This window comes from Meleagris gallopavo, chromosome 1 (genome assembly GCF_000146605.3).
Source record: "Meleagris gallopavo isolate NT-WF06-2002-E0010 breed Aviagen turkey brand Nicholas breeding stock chromosome 1, Turkey_5.1, whole genome shotgun sequence".
Taxonomy (NCBI): domain Eukaryota; kingdom Metazoa; phylum Chordata; class Aves; order Galliformes; family Phasianidae; genus Meleagris; species Meleagris gallopavo.
The window spans coordinates 133,107,368-133,113,542 of NC_015011.2; positions in this window are offsets into that span (position 1 = coordinate 133,107,368).

Here is a 6,175-nt window from a genome sequence, read left to right on the forward strand (position 1 = left end):
TTTTTTTTCCTGAAAATTGCTCTGTATTACTCTAATTCATGTACTTAACTCTGGGTGTGAAGTAGAAGCAATGATTAACTAGAACTTCCTTATGATTAACCTTAGCCATGCTTCCTTCATGTCAAGCAGAGGAATACATTTGCTGTTGGCATGTGTTTGCTAACTCATGTTATTAGCAGCAGCACTGCCATCTTGATTGAGCAGGATTTACACTAGTAATATGGTCATCAAGAGGTTAAATACCTGTATCAGTTACTCTTTTAAATCTCTTTACACTCAAAGGAGGGAACAGGGACTTTCTGAGGACAAGTAGTTTTAACCCAACATGAATTTTTCAGGTAATTACTCAGGAGAGCATCATTTGCACACTGTGAATTACATTATCGCAAATTTGATATGACAAGGGGAAATGATTTCAAACAAAAAGAGGGGAGATTTAGACTGGATATAAGGAAGAAGTTTTTACAATCAGGGTGATGAGGCACAGGTTGCCTGGAGAGGTGGTGGATGCCCATCCCTGGAGACATTCAAGGTCAGACTGGACATGGCTCTGAGCAACCTGATTTAGTTATAGGTGTCCCTGTTCATTGCAGGAGAGTTGGACCAGGTGGCTTTTAGGAGTCCCTTCCAACTCAAATTCTATGATTCTATAATTATGGCATAGCAGATAAATTGCTAGTCCACAGACTAAAGGATAACTTCAAGAATGTATTCAATCCAACTTTCATTTCTTGCATTATGATGTTTGCAAATTCACCTAGACATAACTTCAAAAGAGCCATATTAATTTACGAGATCTGTACCTCTGTTAATGATGTGCTGCCTCTCCATGGACTGCTGCAGAATACTCCATGCCTCGAGGCTTAAGAACTGCTGTCGAAGAATTGAAAGTGCCTTACTTGATTTGGAAACACTGAATTACTCAAAAAGAAAGTTGTTTGGGGATCTCATCCACCAGCAAAGCTTCGAAGTGGCAAAACAGCATCCAGCTGTCGTTTTTTGTGGAGTTTTTGGCTGACTGACACTGTGGTTTGATGCTGCACCTATGCAGGCCCACCTGGGTTTCCACAGGACAAACAGTGCTTGCCCTTGCCCCAACCCCATCCTACTCCCAAGTGCACCCATAGCCTTTTGGTGCTGGGTGCTGGGTGAGCCCTTTGGCCTGCCAACCTGGCTGAAAACCAGGCCTCCCCTGCATCTGAAGTAAATTAAGGTCAGAGTGAGACTTTGGTGCTTGGGCAGCTCAGCTCCAGCTTCACCTCAGGGCCAAGAGCAGCCAGGCAGGGAGGTTATGAAAGCATCTTTGGACTTGAACAGTGGGAGACAGATCCCAAAAGCCACAGGGGATGTGGTTCTTTCTTGTGCTCTCCAAAGTGGACTGTGAAGATCACATATATGAAGTCTTTTTTATTTTTTTTATGGAGAATACAGGACAATAGATTCTGTATGGCTAAATAGAAGTAATTCTCTGTTTCCAATTCTGCAGTTGTTCTCATCTGATCTTTTTTCAGATCTATTTGTCTTTTCTCTTAGGAACTCCTTGGAAGTGGTTCTTCACCACACTTCACTACACGGTGGTGTAATCCATTAGGCACTGTACAAACAGGTACTTGTGTTCATAGTGGGGAACTGCTGGGGCAAGGGATGTGATTTTTTGCAGAGCTTGGCCTGCTGATACTTCTAGCACAGCAGGGTGGTCACCTGTATCATTCCTCATAAACAATAGAACAGCTGTCAGTGGAAAAGATGGAGAAAAGGTGAAAAACTGAAAAGATGGCTCTGCAGAAAGCTGACATCTTCACAGTTTTCAGTCCTAGTGTAGTGTCAAGCTCAGGTTCTTCCAAAGATCTGGAACCTGAAGCCAACCATCCATCCATCAAGCTAACTACTGCACATGCAAGGTTTGAAAGAAAGGAAGGAAAGCAGTGAAAACTGGAGATGAACTAACCACATTGTAACCAAATGTTTGTGGTTTTGACAGGGAAAAAAAATGAAACCAGAAGCAGTCTGAAATTTAAAGGAGCAATAAAAGAAATAAGTAAAGGTATTAAAAAACACCCTTCTGAATTGTTTGGAGAGGCACTTGCACAGTTAGCTCCTTCTTCCAGAATATGAATAATAACAATAATCTTCAGTCAGAGTGCTTTATCCTGCCAAGGTTTCAACATTGCTGTAGCTCCTAAACACTGGTTTGAACTTAAGAACTTGACTTCTGTTAAAAAAAAAAAAAATTACCATGGAAAGCATTCCATTCTTGAGCAATTTCTTATGTGCAACAGTTTGTCTTTAATTCTTTTCTAATTAATTTGGTATTTATGAAGAATCAGAGCTGGAGCTAGTCCTGTTCAAGAAGACTGTCATCTGCAATTAGTTACAGTAAAATGTTCTAAGGGAAACATGGGAATTTCCTCATACTATTAATGAAAAGGGACTAAATCTTTCCTCTTCTAGAAGTCCCACATAAGTCTTTTCTACAGAATCTGGATTTCCCATATACATTTGCAGTTTTAAGCTGTTCTGGTTGCAAGCCTTGCTTAGACTCCAGAAAGTCCCTTCCCATGCAAATACCTCAGATCTTTGGTTACATCACTGTTCAGCAGCAGTCAATGTTCAGACAGCACAGCAGCACGAAGGGCAGGAACTGCAGCAGGCGTTGCTGTGCTCCAAAATACAGGCTGTGTACTGACACAAACTCAAAAAGAGCAACATTTAGGCAGAAAAAAATGATATGGCAGCAGTGACCTGTGCCAGCAGTTACTTCTTAATGAGATTTTCAACTGTATGTTATTGCTCTGACTTTTTGAGTTTCCATGGAAGGGACAAAGCATGCATACTTGACACAAATTTGATGACATAAGGAGAAGCAGTGGCTCCATAGATTCACAGGACATGGGAGGGGAGAAAAAAGCAAACCAGAGGTGAGTAATTCTCAGTCCAAAGGTTCAGCTTTTTCTGACGTTTTTTATAGTATGCCTGCCAACTCAGCACCTACACTTCTAGCTGTAAGGAGCACATAACTGTGCCTCCAACAAACTGCTTTTCTCTCTAAACTCAGTTCTACATGGTGAGAAAAAAGCAATGCAGCACTATGAATCCTGCAGAAAGTACCAACCTTTATAACCTCTGAGCTGCACAATTAAAGTACATCAGCTCCCAGGTGCTGGGCTGTGACTGCCTTCATGCTCCTGGCCACTGGTGGGTAGATGCTGGTCCTTCACCAGCCCTCACACCAGGTGGGACCCTCCAGATCTTCTAAGAATTGATTCTAGTGCTCATCCGGAAGAATGATAGAGCCAGCTGAAACTGCCCTGCTGACTGAAAAGTAACCCCGACATAGAAAAAAATGGCCAGCTCCTGCCCAGTCAGAATTTGTTCGCCATTTGTAGTTCAAGAGCCGGGGCACAGTTGTGAGGCTGCAAGCAGAGCTGGCGTGGTTAGACTTGGATTAATGGACAACAGCTTTCTGCCCCTTCTGATGATGGTAAACCACTGGTGATCCTCAGATGTACTATGTATGTTTACAACTAGTTTTGGTGGATCCTAAGCACCGGGTATTGTAGTTCAGTCTAAACCTCCTTTACTGTCATTCCCAGCTAAAGGCGGTCAGCTTTGTGGCTTCCAGACTTTCCCTACAGCCAGAATTCACACAGGCATATTTTGCAAGTGCAATTTCTGCACCTAAAATTTACATATTACTTATGCTGAAGCATTTTCTAGCTAGCCCAGCCTCTCCTGCCTTCTGCTGCCCAACTCAACTGAAGTATCATCGCACTGGGTAACATGGTTAGTGGACATGGTGGTGATAAGCTGATGGTTGGACTAGGTGATCTTGGTGACCTTTTCCAACCTTAACAATTCTATGATTACCTTTCATGAGAATCCAGTGCAATACTCAGCAAACAGCAATGCATGGAAGAATGACCTGATGAAGAAAGGATTGTGTTACTGAACACGGAAATGAAGTGGCAGGGTAAGTCTGTTATGTGCTCAGAGAGCAATAAGCACAAGGAGACCAGCCAAATCAGAACAAAACAGAATGAAGACATCCTAACCACTTAAATGTGGTTACTTGTAAATGACAATGGAGCTTTGCTAGCCAGAACCTGCTGTACCAGACCATTTCTCAGTGTGAGTCTCCTTGGTGGTTGCCACTAGAAGGATTTCTGTGCTTAATATCTGTGCTTTAAAGCTATTGTTTCTTTCCTTTCTCTTATGCCAAAATATATTATTTTTTAATCTACAGAGTACATAGTATATCTGGAGAGCAAGCAAACAGCAGCAGTCATATGCCCTTCCAAATAATGACACGCTGCCAAAATACTTGGATTAGAATGTTTCTACTGAATGGGTAGAGGCTTTTTTCATGCCTTTATAACAAAAACTTTTATGGTCACACCTTCCATCATACTTATATAAAGATGGCTCTGCAAAGGGATTGTTCTTTCCAGAAATAACTACTTCCCCATTAAGATGGTTATCTCAGTACTCATTCATAGGCAAATAATATTTCAGAGCTGAGCTATCCTACCCATGACATTAAGAATCTCTTCTATACTTGGCAGAAATTTCTTGTCCCTTCCCTGTATTAGCAGGAGCAAATAGCTGTTTGATAGTGGTCTTTCAAGGACAGCAAGTTCCCTTCCAATTCAAATGATTCTATGATTCTAAGATTCAGATATGACTTTCAGGAAGATCAAATACCAAAGAAGCAGAAGCAGTTTGCCCTGAATCAAGGTTTCACCTCAGGTGCCACTAACAAGCAGGAAGAGATCTCAAGAAGTCCGTGATCTAATGGCTGTTCCTTAAATTCACAGATATGGAAATGCTAAATGGATTATACCATCAATAAGAATTTCAGCTTCTTTTACCATCCGTTCAGAGATCTCTCCCTCAGCAGATTGAAGCCATTTCAGAACAAGAGGTTTTGATTTTCTCCCACGAGTTCTAGACTTCCCCATCTGCTCACAGTGCAAGCTGGGAGCCCCAGGCACACTCATTTGCTCTGTGAGTCCTGACAGCAAACCAGTGCTGGGGCCCCAGGGACCTTCACTGGAGGAAATGGCAGCAGAACCTGCAAGTGCTGTCTCCTCATGGCTATTTGCATCCTCCTCCTGCTCTCTCTCTTCTTCCCACCTGGAAAGCAACTTAACTTACATGGACAGATGCAGGAATTATGTCTTGGAGGTCTTTCTCTTACTGGCACAAGAAGCTTCAGTAATGTCACAATGCTGGGTTTTAATTGTTTGGTCAGAAAAAAACTAAAATGCTTTTTGGGGAAAAAAAAAATCATTTGTTTCAGTTCTGGTTTCCTTTCAGAATGAAATGCATCTCTTTTCAGCTTTCTCTTTCGATGTTTCCTTCAACTTTACTTCCTACTAAATGAAATATGAAAGAAAACGCTCAAAGCTGGTGCATTTTAGGTCAAACCAAGTAATTCATTTATCCTCAAATTCTTTTTCTCAAGCCTTTTGATTTCACCATCTGTTTTGGAAATGTTTCCCTTTCAATGCAAGTCAAAATATTTTTTCTTTCTGCTTTTTCTGAATTCTCTCTGATTCAAGATGTCCACTATCTGTGCTGTCCTACTTCCAGATGAATAACCGAGACCTGCTTGCAGAGAAGACTTTTCATCACTGATAATTTAACGCAGAGATTCTTAACTTTCTAATGAAAGAAATGGAAATATTTGCTATCCTTCATTTCAAGCATGAGCCAAATGCCAGCAGGCAGAAGATACTGCTTGTGATGAGTTGTAGCAAAAGGATGGTGCCAGCATGTTGTATAAAGCTGAGCCAGAAATAAAAGGACGTGAGAGGAGATGAAGCGCCTTTAGAAATACATTAACTTCAGAGCTGGCTTGAAAGCATTTTCACTCCCAGTTGAGGAGTGCTGAGAGTTTGTTGTCCTGAAATCCTCAGGAACAAAATTTTAGGCAAAGTCCAGGCACTCCATGTGGATTTCAGGTTTTGCTTATTTAAAGCTTTCAGTTGTTGTCACTGCAGGCCTGACAGTCTATGGGAAAATCCTGTAGCTGTTCAAAGAATCTGCTCATGGGCAACACTGATAGCTTCCTCATGTGGGGGCTCTTTGGACATGGGTATGTGGCAGTACTTGGGACTGGGGCTCTGTGCTTAGAAGGGCTGGCCCAGAAATCTTTAGAGCACACATTCAAGGA